The following is a 15,739-nucleotide window of genomic DNA, read 5'->3' as shown; positions in this document are numbered from 1 at the left end:
AACACTTCGTTAGAAGCTCCGAATATAAAAACTCTTCATCCAGGGTCTTAATTAAAGTTCCCGAGAAGTTAAAGTCTAGCTTTGGCGGACTTCCGGGAAGCAAAACCTAACGTGCGTACAATCTAGGGTTTCGTATCGGAATACTGGTCATGGGAAAATTACTCGGAGGTTCTTATTCTCCCTTCAATTCTAAAACTCTCTTAAACGGCGCTCTAGGAGCGAATATAGCCTTTTTCGAACACTCTCGACCTTAGTCGGGTGCGAATATGGCTCGTGTTATCACTCGAAATGACTATAGTGTCATCCTTAAACATACTCCGAACTTAATTATCATATAAATAATATTCATGACTCGCAATAGGGTTCGAGTCAGGAGAATAACACAAAATATAAACACTCAACCATTTAATACAACAAAAATAGATAAATAATCTAGTTATTTATTTCGGGGTCTTACAGGGAACCCCCTGAACAAATTTTAAATTATACTAGTAGACTAAGTTTTGCACCTATTTACACTAAAGACCCACACTCACTTACTCATCTCTCTCACGTAGAGGACAACTATGACTTGTATAAGTTATGATGTATAAACATATTAAAGTTGTTTTTAATTATATTTTTACCGATGTGTTCATTTGAAAAATTTGAACCCCCTGATCCCGGGTCCTGGATCCGCCAATGGGTACAACACCTACAAGGATAAGCTCATATAGCAAAAACCTCCCAACGAACCCTCACGCACAAGAGCGTGCTAAAAACCTAGTAAAACCCCACGCAATTGCTCCTCTAGAAAAGATCTCTAAAATAGTAAAAAAACGACAACAAATACAATCAAATGAAAACAAGCCGCTCGACACCTGCAACAGAGACCAATTCAAAAGAGCATACCAAAAACTCCAACACATAAAACCAAACCACGTGCTATAGAGCTAATACATATAAACCAAGATAAGAAAAAAACACCAAAGACTTTCTAACTTTCTAACTTCTACTAAAAAAATGTAAGTGAAGTTTTATTATGGTTGCTAATCCAGTCTCACTTATTTTTAAAGTAAGATTTTAGGAGTTTATTAGCAAATCTAAAATTATAAATTTAGAGTTAACTTTCTTACTTATTTTAAAAAAAAAAACTTATTTGAATGATTTTACTAGTTAAATATATCGATGTTCTTTATTATTTTTAATTAATGCTTATAATAGTTATTATATTTTAATTTTCTATTGAAAAAATGTGAAAGTTACATTTTGGTTTGCTAAATTGCGGGTCAAGGATACGAGTATAGGCATATAGGTACCTAGAGAGTATGAGCACAGGAAATTATGTTGCTACCCACGCGGTGACGAGGATGGGTACGTGTACTTTTTGGAAATGTGAGTATGGGAACATGTACTATAGTACCCTACCCTGACCTTACCCATTATCATCCCCATCCAGAGGAGGCAGAAGAGAGTTGAGAGGTGGTTACAGGGCATCCAACATGAGCTTGAGACTAGGGAAACTGAGTTCATAGTGCGGTTGGAAAAAGGCTTGAGTGCGGAATATGAGCACATCCTCATGCAAGAGGAGATGTTGTGGTTTCATAAATCCCGAGAGAAATGCGTGCACAAACAGTTATTCGCCGGAAGAGAAACAAAATTCATGGGATGCATATTGGGGATGGGTCTTGGTCGACATACCCTGAGGTACTTCAAATGGAGGCCCTTTATTTTTTCAGTAATTTGTTTGATGTTCCGGTTGGCAGGAACTACTTTCTGGATAATGCTACACCTATTATTTCTGAGGCGGATAGAGCTCTTATGAATAATCCAGTTTCTTTAGAGGAGGTCTGACATGCAGTCTTGTCAATGAACTCATTCAAAGCTCCAGGAGCGGATGGGTTTCATGCTTATTTCTACAAACAGTACTGGCATATTCTGGGTAATGATCTTCATCAACAGGGGCTGAGGCATTTCAAAATGGGAGGGCGGATCCATTTTTGTTTAAATGTTGATTGTTTTGATTCCAAAGGTTGAAGAGCCTCTTCGCTTTAAGGACTTGAATCCCATCAGCCTTTGCAATGTGGCTTATAAAATAATCACGAAGGTGTTGGTTAATATGTTCCGACCCGTGTTGTCTGAGCTTGTAGGTCCATCCAGGGCAGCTTTAAGACAAGACATGTGATGTGAAGATGAGACATATAGTTACTCAGTGGTGATTCCTGGACCACGAAAAGGTGTCCAGACACTGATTTTTGTGGCGGTTTAAGACCGCCACAAAGTTGCAACCTTGAAAAAAATGCATTTGTTGGCAGTTTCACAATTTTGTGGCGGTTTCAAACCGCCACAAATATCGGTGTCCAGGAGTGTTTTTACTGTAGCGTGGTTTACTAATTTTTTTATAGTTACTCTTTTGCTGCAATACCATTGCAATTCATTTGGCTACAGATGATTAAAGAAGCTCTATAAAGTTACAGAAATTCAAGAGCTTTTAAACTTGCATTTTCGAAATTTACAATGCAATCCCACTTAATTTCATTGAACCTGAAAAATGAAACATTGTTTTTGAAACTTGTATAGAGGTAACTATGACAGACTTTATAATGCTCTGAACTTGTCATTGTCCCTGGTGCCTATTTTCAGGCTGCAGACATTGCATTTGAATTGATTGATAGAATCCATATGGTGACACTACCACTGTCATTAAGAAAAATGAGTCAGTCAGAAAAATATGGGACAATTATCAATTTATAAGGGAAAATCTATCAAAAATGTATGAAATTAACAAACCTCTGATTCAACAAGGTATGGCTCACTCACTCCATAATTCTTCTTGCAAATTGACAAATATTAATCAATCAAAATGGTGCCAAAACTGCATATATATATATAGTACTATATCAGGTCATCAACATCACGATAAACTGTAAAAAAATTGTAATACTCACTCTTCAAGATAAAAACAAGTCTGCTTCTTCTTCATCTTCCAATTAGTACCCATGGAACGTGTTGTATCATCCCAATCCTCTCTTGTTCCCTCCTTACTCCGCTCCTCTCGGAAAACACTCGAGCCCCTCGCAATGTTGGATTTCCAGGTGCTCCAAAGTGTTGAGGTTGTTGAAGATTCATCATCATCCATGTACTGCACTTCATTCACATCCCTGAATGTGTCACCGTCGGTTAGTTGTGTTTTCCGTTGGTCCCTCAGACGGAAAAGTCCAGACTGACACATTTTTTTTCCATGCAAGCATCCTACTTGGCACATTATCTTTTTTCCTCCTAAAAAAACACGGTCAAATACGTCCCTCACTTATGCTTCTTCTTCCTCATCTCCATCATGGGAGTTGGGTTTGGCACCCCACCTATGGGGCTTGGCACCCCACTTTATCAAATACGGAATTTAAAGTTCCGTATTCTTCATATTGAATACGGAACTTAAAATTCCGTACTGTATTTAAGCATGCGTGTCACATTTTCAACCACTCATTATATACTAAAACAGATACGAAATTTTATTTTCCGTATTGATACGGAAATTTAAATTCCGTATCTATTTTAGTGGGGTGCAAAGCCTAAGGGGTGGGGCTCCAAACCCAACTCCCCTCCATCATCCTTCATCTTCTTTATCTTCCTCATCTTCATCATGCTTTTTTCTTCCTCTATGAAGTACTACCACTATCACCATGCTTCTTTCTTCTTTCGTTTGGCCACACAAATCAAATAGGAGCTTGCACTTGAACCGGAGCTTGGTTAGGGTTTCCATTTTGCGGATTAAGGAACCCTTGAGTCCGAGGGTTCCACTGGTTTTGATTGTTCCATCGATTGGGACTCGGGGGTGGCTGATTGTTCCATCGATTGTTGTTGATTCCACGCTTGTGGAGGAAATTGATTGAGAGGGGGATAGTTCTTGTTCTGGTTGATGGTTTGTGGGTTGAAATGTTGTTGAGGTTGAATGTGTGAAGGATCAGTGGGTGTTGTGAAGAAGGGAATCTGCCATAGAAGGTAGTCGATGTAGGAGGCATTGTAAACAAGTCCTGGATCTGCTGCTCTTTTGGGGTTGAAGTGACCAAAACCCATTGGAAAAGGTATTGCAGGATTTCCAGTTTCATCAGTTAATGGATTATCAATGTTGTCTATTGCCATGGCTGCAAAAAAGAAAAAGGAATTCAGATCAGGAAATTTTATATTAGGGAATTTCAATGTCCACTGCAGAGAATGAAGTTGCTAATTGTTATAGAAGCCTTATCAATAATTGAGCTGAAAAAAATGATACTCCCTCCGTCCTAATTATAAGCTAAAGTTGTAAAAATCACACTTATTAAGAAAGCCTTAATTGATGCATTGGTTTTCAAAAAAAATGTACAACTTTCTATGTTTATCCCTATTTATGATAACACTTTTTCATCATTGTACTACTAATGGTGGTGCTCCACCACCAATAAATGCAAGGGTGAATATGGAAAGAAATATTAACTTTTGCAAGGTTAGCTTATATTTAGTGACACAAAAAAAGTCTCAATGTTAGCTTATAATTAGGGACGGAGGGAGTACATCATAATAGGAAAATATCAATGCTACATGAACAGATGAAAAAGTCAAATTGAGGGCTCACCTTAGTAATAATGTGCTTCTTAATTTCTTAGTATGATGTTTTCTTTCTGTCATTATTACATTTCTCCATTTGCTTAGAATTGGTAGCGATTAAATGGGGGCAGCCGGGCAGGTGAGTTTACTGGTTCGTCTCATATTGTCAGCACTGCAATTAACACCTTTGTTTGTTGCACATGTATCTTGGCCATTTGGATTTTTTAAGATTTGAGATTTTGTTTGGAAAAGAGATTAAGATGAAAAAGATGATGTTTAGGACATGATTTTTTTTTTCTGGGTAAGATGATGAAAAACATGAAGATTGATGAACATGATGAAGATGCTGGGTTTCTTTTTTTATATTTATTTTTTATGAATTCATAGTTTTTTTTTTCTCTTAGGGGGACTAAATTGACTAAGGTCATATAACAAGATCTGAGTTGTCAAGCCAACATGGCAAAAATGATGACACTTGGGCTTTTCCGTCTCAGGGACTAACAGAAAACTCAACCAAGGACCAACTTGACTGACGGCAACGCATTTAGGGATGAAAAAGACCATTTCTAAAGTATGAGGACCAGTCCATCATAAGTGAACACAATCAGGGATCAAAATGGTTGTTTACTCTAAAAAGAATCTAAAATTGAATCTAAAAGATGAGTTGTGCAATGTGAAGGCTTAACCACCATTGGAAAGTACTATCAGGTGCTATAGATTTTTAGGTTGGAGAGCACAGGTTCACACAACACAACTTAACAAACTTTCTATAACACTACTTTTTCTCTTTATTTCACTCTACCATATCAATTATATATACCCCATTCTTTTAACTGTAGTGAGACCCTCCCTTTTAAACTTACCCAGTATTATTAATCCTAAGAAGAGAGTGCTGAAGTATCAATTTGAACTGTAGTGCGACCATCCATTTTTAATTAGAGAGAGCAAACTCTCAAACACAACTCAAAGCAAGGCCTCAACCATTATTTGAGATGGTGTAAAAGTTGAAAACAAGTTTGTTCCACTTTCGTTATTGGATCATGTGCAGATACTTCCTGTGGGCGTCGCGCACGCGCCTGTATAATTTTGCTTATATTTCCTAACGAGTCAATGGTCTTGAGACTTTGAGCCACTACAACAAAAACTGCTTTTAGCGACAAATATTTAGCGACAATCTCTCTATTGCCGGCAACTTATTTAACAAAGTTAAAAATTTGGGACAAATAGGGATTGGTCCTTATTAATTAATGAACACTGTAGTGATAATTGCCACCAAAAGCCCACTTCGCAACCTTCCCGTCAAAAATAAGAAAACCCACTTCGCAACCCATTGCTCGTTTTTTCTTCTTTTTCCGATTCTTTCTTCTTCCCTTTGAAATTGGACTAGACGGTGCAGCAATGGTGAGAGAAGCGGAGACGGTGGTGAAGCCGAACCAGAGGCGGTGGCGGCGAACTCCGACGGTGCCGTCCAGAGGAAGCGGAGCCCTGTTCACTGCGACGGTTTGATTCGATCCCGTGGTTGATTGAGATGAAATTAGGTTGATTCGTTCCTCAACCTAGCTCCAAGGTATGCATTTCCGCCATTTTCCTGTATCTCTCTTGCTTTCCGCATACCTTTTTGAGGTTCTCCTCTCGCTTACAGGGGAGTTGAAGGAGCATGTGGTGGAAAACGAAATCACGACTTTGAATGATGGCGACTCCGACGATGAATATGATGAGGACCATGAAGTTGAGGAGGAGGATGGACCACGCGGTAGTGATCCTGACGACAATGACCACGATGATGATGGCGTCGATGAAGATGAGGAGCGTGACGAGGATGGACCACGCGGTAGATTCTTTATCATCTTCATCCCCAACCACATTGAAACCCAGATTTTTCAATCTCCAATATCAAAGAAAAAAAAAACATGCATTTTATCATCATCATCTTCATCTTCAAACCCCACTTCCAAAAACAGTTACTATCTCTCTTTTATAAACCCAAAAGAAAAAAAAACATGCATTTTGTCAGTGTGTTTGATTTCACTTTTTAAACCACTTCTGGTACAAAAATTACTTTTGACAAGAATTTTCAAATGGCTAGCTTTTGGAACATCAATTGAAATTTCAGAGAAATACAAATATTTCACTAATCCTGCCACATTATCTTTTCTGTAAACCATATGTTTTGACTTCAAACTCAAATTTGTTCTTGGCACTCTCTCTCTTATTGTTGTTGTGTTCTCTCCCTCCCTAGTCATTATAGATGTAATTAGACTCAAACTTGCCAAGCTTCCTATATATATTTGATCTTCTTTAGACCGGTTTCACTTGACTTGCAGAACTGCTAGCATTGTTTTCACCCTTTATTGTTTTCAAAAGTCATTCATGCAAAAGCAATCTGATATTTTTTCTGTTAATTTCAGTTTTGGCATTTCTGAGAATGGCACAAGCCTTGACTATTCTACTTATTTAACATTAGAATAAGATGTGAGATATGAATACATTTCTCTATATTTGCTTTTTAAAAATTAGTGTTGCTTGTTACCTGGTTTGCTATTTTGTTAGCTTAGTTGTTAAACTTAAAATGTCTGGTTCTGGTAGTTGTAATCTTTAGAAAGCGGTCACAATCATCTCTGCTGAATGCTAAACATGAGTTATTAATGCCATTCTCTCACAGGATAGGTCTCAAATGCTGAACATTTTCTCACTGGTGTAGTTATGTAGCAGCAGTGCACTGGACAACAAGATAGCACACATTTCAAAAGTCTATAAGGAGGAGGAAGCAGACAAACATATGAAGAGTGTTGATTCAACTTGTTTATTCTTATCTACAGCTTCCACTTCCATGTAGAAACTTTTATCAATGAATTTGTTTCTCTAGAGTGGGACTACTACTACTACTTGTCAGATCCAGTTATTGAGATGAGCTCATTTGTTAAAAGAGGCAGTGTTGATGACATTATCACCAACTTCCCTAAGACAGCTGATAGATAGATGTACTAGTATGTGGAAATTGATGTGTAGACTTTGCTTCTTGAACATGCTTTCTAGATTGTTTCTAGTTACAATCAGTATTACATTCATTTGAGTTAATTATTTGGACATGATTAATTCCAACTCTTATATGAGCCAGAGATGAATATGCATAATCAGTTGACAAGTTGCATGTGACTTCTTTTTACCTTATGAACTGTGACTTGACAATTACAGTGTTCTTTTTAGCCAGTGCTATCATTGATTTTACGGCGAATTGACTGAATCCTATTATACTGCAAATTGCTTTTCAGGCCTAGGGGATAATGCCTCAGAACAAGGTCATTTTTTGTTAATTCATTTGTTAAAGGAGACAGTGTTAATGGCATTATCATTTATCACCAAAGTAAGTTGAAAGGGATATGTAAACTTTGTATCCAGAAAATGCTTACTATATAGATAGTGGACGTTGCTTAATCCATAGTTTGTGTTGGTAGAACTAGAAAGCTGCCTTTATATGAAGTCATTTCGCTTCATTATGTTGTACTTTTAGAGGACTGCAATTTGAACATGCCAGACTTTCAAAACAAATTTCCCTACACAGGCCTCCAGATCCTCCACTTCCATCCAGCTTGACTCATTAAATGTAACACAGAGCCACCTTTTCCTGAAATATTTCATACTCCCTCCCCTCATCCAGTATTAATAGCATATCTCTTGATCAACTTTTTTAAGAATCAATCTTTCTTATATTTCGAAAGCGTACGATCGTGTTGAATGGCCTTTCTTGCAGGCAATTTTAGAGAAAATGGGCTTCCCACTTCGTTGGGTTAATTTAATTATGAGTTGTGTGACTACTATGAATTTTTCTATTATGATTAATGGAAACCCACAACCTACTTTCGCACCCAAGAGGGGTTTGCGACAGGGAGACCCTCTATCGCCCTACTTATTTATCCTTTGTGGTGAGGCTTTCTCTGCTTTGATTCAAAGATCTATTGCTGCCTCAACCTTACATGGTATTAAAGTTTCCAGAACTGCTCCGCTAATATCCCACCTTTTGTTTGCAGATGACAATATTCTTTTTGCCCGGGCTATTCTTGAGGAAGCAGAGTGTATTAAAAACATTCTGGCGACCTATGAGCGTGCCTCTGGGCAGATGATAAACTTTGATAAGTCTATGCTTTCAGTTAGCCGAAATGTGCCAGAGAATTGTTTTCATGATTTGCAACAGTTGCTAGAAGTAATGGTTGTAGAAAGTTATGACAGATATCTGGGTCCTCCTACTATCATTGGTAGGTCTAAGACTCAAATTTTCAGGTTTGTCAAAGAAAGAGTTTGGAAGAAACTCAAAGGGTGGAAAGAGAAATCTTTATCCAGGGCAGGGCGTGAGGTTCTTATAAAAGCTGTGGCTCAGGCAATACCATCATATGTTATGTCTTGTTTTATTCTTCCTGATGGTTTATGCCAGGAGATTGAAGGTATGATAGCAAGATTCTTTTGGGGTGGTGATGCCTCTAAAAGAGGAATTCATTGGATGAAATGGGAAAAACTTTGTCGGCCCAAGCTAGAAGGGGGTCTCGGCTTTAGAGACTTTAAATCTTTTAATCTTGCTCTAGTAGCAAAGAATTGGTGGCGAATTTATTGTAATTCTGAGTCCCTCTTGAGTAGGGTGTTCAAAGTTGTGTACTTCCCGGCTGCCCCTCTCATGAATGCAAAAAGGGGTTATAGACCGAGTTATGCTTGGTCAAGTATCCTTAAAACATCTTGGATGTTTGAAAAAGGTGGGCACTGGAGGATTGGTAATGGGCAATCTTTTCGTATATGGGAGGATAATTGGCTACCCCATGGCCTTCCCATTAACTTTCGCCAGGATGTGGTAGATGAGCTCAACTTACGTAAAGTGGCAGACCTCCTTTTACCTTCGGGTAGGCTATGGAATAAGGAGCTTATTGAGTGGACTTTTTGCCTGGCGACTGCGGAGAGAATTCTTGCAATTCCTCTCCCTTTACAGCTTGTGGATGATACTTTGTTCTAGGCTAGTGCTCAAGATGAATTTTACTGTGTCAAAACAGGTTATTCTTTTTTGCAGCAGGAAGCCAATAGAAGCAGTGCTTCTCCCTCAACTGAGCTGTCCTTGTCTGAAGCACAATGGAAGAAATTTTGGAAATCTCCAGCACTACCTCGTTGTAGGGAAGTGACTTGGAGGGTTTGGTCTTCAACGATCCCAGTTCGCGATTCCCTTCGAAGGCGATGTATTGATTTGGACCCTAGCTGTCCCATTTGTGGCGTAGAGGACGAGACAACCACCCAGTTGTTCCTGAAGTGTGATATGGCGCGAGCAATTTGGTTTGGTTCGGATCTGGGTGTTCGAGTGGCTGATCATGAAACGGTGCATAGCTTCTTACAGGAAGTCTTGAGGGACCATGATGGTGACATAGTTGCTATGGTGCAGAACTTGATTTATGCAATATGGGAGATGAGGAACAAGGTTGCGTTTGATGATTACCATGGCCGATGGGACGGCGTGGTGGCTCGTGCCCATTCCCTTCGCATTCCGTCGGAAGAAACGCACCAAGTGTCGGGTGGACTTCGCATTTTGCCAGCTGCTGTTGCTGTTTGGAGGAGGCCGCGACAACGTGGATGTGGCTTTGGATAGGGGGAAGATGGCTGGTAATGGCTATGTAGCTCGCAACAGGAATGGGGAAAAACTTGCAGCAGCCTCCCTCTACCCCGTGGTGGTGATGACAACAGCTATTGGAGAGGCTCTTTGCTTGAGATGGGCTATGATTCTTACTTCTCAGCTTGGGTTCCGTAAGGTTCAATTTGAGACAGACAGCTTGCTTCTTCACCAGGCTTGGAGGAAGATGAGGGGTGCTTCTATTTTATTTTATATTATTGATGGTTGTTTTTCGCTTTTGCATTTATTTGACTTTGTAGACTTATATTTTGTTCGCAGAGAAGGGAATTCCGCTGCTGATTTCTTGGCACGAAATGCTCCTTCTCTGTCAGATTTGGTTTGGTTGGAGGAGGATCCTCCGGGTTTGCAGGAATTTCTAGACCGTGATGTAATGACTTCTATGCCAATTTGATTTTTAATGAAATCCTTTTAAGTTCAAAAAAAAATCTTTCTTATATTTCGCTGCTTTAATCCTTCAAGCAAATGGATGTTTCTCTTGGCATTTGACCAATTGAACCTAATAAATCTCATATATTATGTTACTCTAGTACCATATTAGAATTTAAAAGACGCAACTCTGTCTCTACCCCATAAGCTCGCTCAAATAGTGATAATTGCCTCATATCTCTAATTAATATGGGTCTTCTCAACACATTCCTTCACACTGATACCATGTTCAGAACAATTTATTTCAAAAACTTAAACTATTGTGTAATAGAATAATTTTATATAATAGTTATAACTCTCACAAAAAATTCTTTTCAGAATTAATTTTGACTTTAGAATTAAGCCCTCTTGGAGCCAACCAAGTCTTGCTCCCACGGTCAGAACTAAATGACTTTTATCAATAAAAATTATATTGTCAAATTTGAAAGTTTATGATGGATTTAATTGAAAATTGGAGGTATGATATGCTTCAGTTCATATTTTAGAATATAAGGGACTAGATTGTAAATTTAAAAAGTTTCTCGTAGTTCTGTCTCCAGTTTGAATTAGTGTAACATTTCCTAATTTTAAGCAATTTTTATCTCGTGATTTGCCATCTGTGGTAAATTGCCCTTCGACTCCTCCATTAATGTTGTTTCGTGTGTGTGTTGTAATTTTGCTTGGTGAATTCTTGTGTGTAATGTACTAATGTTACTTTACTTGTTTCAGTTAAATACATGCATTCAACCATATATGTTTTATCCTTTTCACTGATAATTGATATTAGTTTTAGCTAATTGATAATTGATATTGATGATATCTATTGGTTGATGACGCACTGAAAAATAAAGACATTATTATGGGTTCATAGAATTTAAATCTCCTACGGTAGTTGTTGTTTCCACTGAACAAATTGATGAAAACCCAGGTCAAATTTTGAAGCTTTTTAAGATAGCTCTTTTAAAGGGAGAGATCGAGTGGGAGAAGTGAGAGAGCGAGAAGGAGAGAACCTTGTTGTGAGGGAAAGAACAAGAGAGCGAGAGCGAGAGAGACAGAGAGCTGGGTGATGTGATTTTGAGCTGAATGATGAAGAAGAAGAAAAAGGATGCAGATGAAGAAGGTTAAGGCCTTAAGGGAGATGGAGAAAGGGAAAAGTGCGATTAAGCCAAGATAGAAATTTAAAAATAATTTTTTTTTAATTTAGTGTAGGTGGTGCAGATAGTAAAAAGGGGGGTGAAAATAGCAACCACCGTTAGCAATTGGATGGAAAGCTAACAGTAGCACAATTTGAAACATGAGGGAGGGAATTTGCTCATTTTAAACATGGGGGAGGGACTTCGCACAATGGTAAAAGATGAGGGAGCAAATGTGCAATTAAGTCATTTCCAAATAAGCTAAGGTGGGAGTTATGTGCCACATGTACTAGATTTTCGTCGTTATTTATCCTCCTAGTGTTGCAGATTTTTATATCAGCTAGAGATATTATACTCTATGCATTTTTGCATTTCAATTTTATATTCTTTTTATATACCTTCATAATTTCAGGTTAACTGCCTGTTGTGCTAGCATATACTCACAGGCAGGAACAGCTCATCTTTTTACTACTTCAGTACTCATTCAAGCTGAACCATTCTTTGAAATTCTTCATAACTTCGGCATTTTTGAAGATGGCTAAGGTCTTACTTGGACCTGTGTTTGAAAGTTTTCGACATGTGGTTCATAATGAGTTTGCAACCATTATCTCATTTGAAAAGTTTAGAGATATGAGAGCAAAAAACCATTTAGTATCATACAGTTGGAATGAGACAATACAGATACTAGTTACATTTTCCACATGCATGAAGAATGATGGAGAAAAAAAGATGAGGTTTCAAATTTCACCTATCAACATAAAAAATAAATGATTATATCTCATCCTATAAGTCATAACATGAAACATATTAGTAAATGTAATTTTAAATCCAAACAATTGTTTCAGCTAGAAGTTTATATGCTGAAGGTCTCAAACCTTTTGAGTGGTTCTGACTTCTGATATATAACTTAGAAATTGAAGTTTTAGAGAAATTGTCTCTAGTTCAGCCACATAATCTTTTCTAAATCTTGAAATTGAAATTGTGACAAACTGGAGTGTTTAACAAAACACTTGACTTGCTTACGAAATCTCAGACATCTTGACATTAAACATTGTAGTTCATTGTCTCATATGTTCCCTGACATTCAAAAACTGTCTTGCCCAAAGACATTAAATGTATACATTGTCAGTTTAAAGGTCCACAGCTTGGCAGAGTTACATGATCTAAAGCTGCAAGGAGAATTGAGTATTAAATGCCTTAAAATGTTGGCAGTTTATCTGAAACTCAGGAGGCCTACATGATAGGTAAAACAGACCACCAAGAATTATTCCTTTCATGGGGTAGCAGTTTGAAAATCCAGATCACATGATGCTACTAATCCCGAACTAGTGACTTGCCGTACATTGATGGCGATGAATCTTACTATGGTTTGGAGGTGAGGGCTTTCCCGTGTTTAGAAGAACTCTCATTAAATGAGTTACCCGAGTTAGAGTCATTGTTGAAAGTAGAAAGAGGAGAGATTTTCCCATGTCTTTCTTATATGTTCATCTGTCTGCAAGTACCCCAGTTAGAGTCACTTGGGTTACCATGCAATATTCCATCAGTTAAATACCTCTACTTATCCAATGGTACCAGTGAATTACTGAGGTCTGTCTCTAGTCTCAATAGTCTTACCTCACTTGGGCTTATTGGGTAGATCATTACCTGACATCCCTCTTAAAGGAATTGAGAAATCTGATTTGTCTTCAAACTTTGATAATGTCTTGTTTCAGAAAACTGAAGGAATTGCCGACCGAACTCTTCAACAATCTTAATGCTTTGGAGGTTCTAAAAAGTGATTGCGAGGAGATCGAGTGTTTGCCAAAGCAACGTTGGGAAGGTCTTCGCTCCCTTCGAACTCTCATGTTTGACGGGTGTAGTGGATTGAGATCCTTGCCAGATGGTGTTCAACACCTTACATCACTCCAAGTTCTGAGAATTTGGAAGTGTCCAGCATTGAAGTAGCGGCAGGGCCGGCCCTGGGCCTGTGCAAGCAGGCCCACAGCCCAGGGCCTCCAAAAAAGAAGGGCCTCAAAAAAAAAAATTCGAATATTTTTTACAGCGTTTTTAGTTAAAAAAGCGCTGTAAATAGTCAATCTTTTACAGCGCTTCGTACCGCTGTATACTATTTAACAGCGGCGAGAGGTCTGAAGCGCTGTAAAAGGCATTTTTTTGGCTTAGTGTTCCTATTATACTTTCTCCAAAAAAAATATTTAGGGGTCCATTTTTATTATTAACCCAGGACCTCCAAAATGTCGGGACCGGCCCTGTAGCGGCGCAAGGAGGGAACCGGGGAGGATTGGGATGAGATAGCACACATTCCTCGAGTGATATTAATTGAATGATGAAGATCCAGAGCACGTTTTGAAGAGTGAGCGCTGATTCAACATTATACTTTCAATGGACTTGATTTTTCTTTTTGCTCTAGATTTGAAGATTGATGGGATTCTATCTAATTTCATTTGTTTTCTTAATGCCAGGGACACCAAGTGGATTCTGTTTATCAATTTAAATGCAATCTCTGCAACCTGAAATAGGCACCAGGGACCATGAAAAGTTCACAGCACTCTAGAAGTAGAAGTCAGTCATATTATTCAATAATTGCATTTTGAATACATGAGCTCTCTGGATTCTAGCTAGACACTTATGAATGTAGTAAAAGAAGCTTTCCTTTTTTCTGGTTTAATAAAATTAAGTAACATTGCTCAAAGTTTATAGTTGGAATTTATAAAATTATCTCTGAAGACTGAAAGTTAAATATGCTAGTAAAAGAACAGGATGTAAACAACTAAATTGGCTTGAAATTGATGCACAGTATCATTCAATCATGCAAAATCTTAAAAAGAAAAATACACTGCTTTAGTTTGTTTGGGTTGGGGGCTGACACAAGAACTAAATACAGATTTTTTCAACATGTGCCATATTTTGACTGAAACAAGCCATACAATGCAATGGTGCGTGAATTTCCTGTTTTTTATTCATTTCTTTCCTAATGATTATAACTCTCATTATACATATATATTCTGTGTATTTAACCATGCCACCTTTATTTTATTCAACAACATAACAAGGTAGTATATAAAAATCCCAAACTAATATTTCATTTCATTATCTGAATACAATCCATATCAAATGCTAAAGGAAAATCAATCAGCCAACCTGTTACTAAGAATTCAAATGACACTCTCAGAAGTTCCCCACACAATAACTATGGATTAGAATCCAGTCATATCACATGAGATTATTTTCACTTGTTATCAATTGTTGCAGCTAGAAGTCTATGTGCTCAAAGTCTCAAGACCTTTGAATGGTTAGGAAATATAAACAAAATTATACAGGCGTGTGCTTGTGCGCACATGCATAGGAAATATTTGCACATGATCCAATAACACCACTGGAACAAACTTGCTTTCAACTTTTGCATCATCTCAAATGATGGCTGAGGCCTTACTTTGAGTTGTGTTTGAGAATTTGCTCTCTATAATTCAAAAAGGATGGTCTCACTATAGTTCAAATTGATACTTCAGCACTCTCTTCTTAGGATTAATAATACTAGGGTAAGTTTGAAAAGGAGGGTCTCACTACAGTTAAAAAAAATTATAGGATCAGATCAGTTGTCAATTGTCATGCACCAAAGTATCAACAATATCAGTGTGCTTAGTTTCACTTCTCTAAACAATTAACTTCTGTTACCAAAATCACTTTTAACAAGATACAATAAATATATATATATATATGCAACTTTTGTAATAGACTTGTCTATATATGTTTATGCAGTGCAATCAAACACACCATGTATCAACTAGAAGACTATGCCCACACGGTCTCAAACCCTTTAAAAGGTTCTGATATCTGAGTAAAATCTGTAAGATTTTCCCTCCCTCTCTCTCTCTCTTTAAATTTCGTTTTAAATTTTTATATTTGGCTTAGCTATAATTGATTGAGTGAGTGGATGTGCCGGAATATCTTTTGATTCTTTTCATTCCACCAAAGAAAGTAT

The sequence above is a fragment of the Lotus japonicus genome, chromosome 1 (assembly GCF_012489685.1).
Source record: "Lotus japonicus ecotype B-129 chromosome 1, LjGifu_v1.2".
Taxonomy (NCBI): domain Eukaryota; kingdom Viridiplantae; phylum Streptophyta; class Magnoliopsida; order Fabales; family Fabaceae; genus Lotus; species Lotus japonicus.
Note: the sequence above shows the minus strand (reverse complement) of the source record.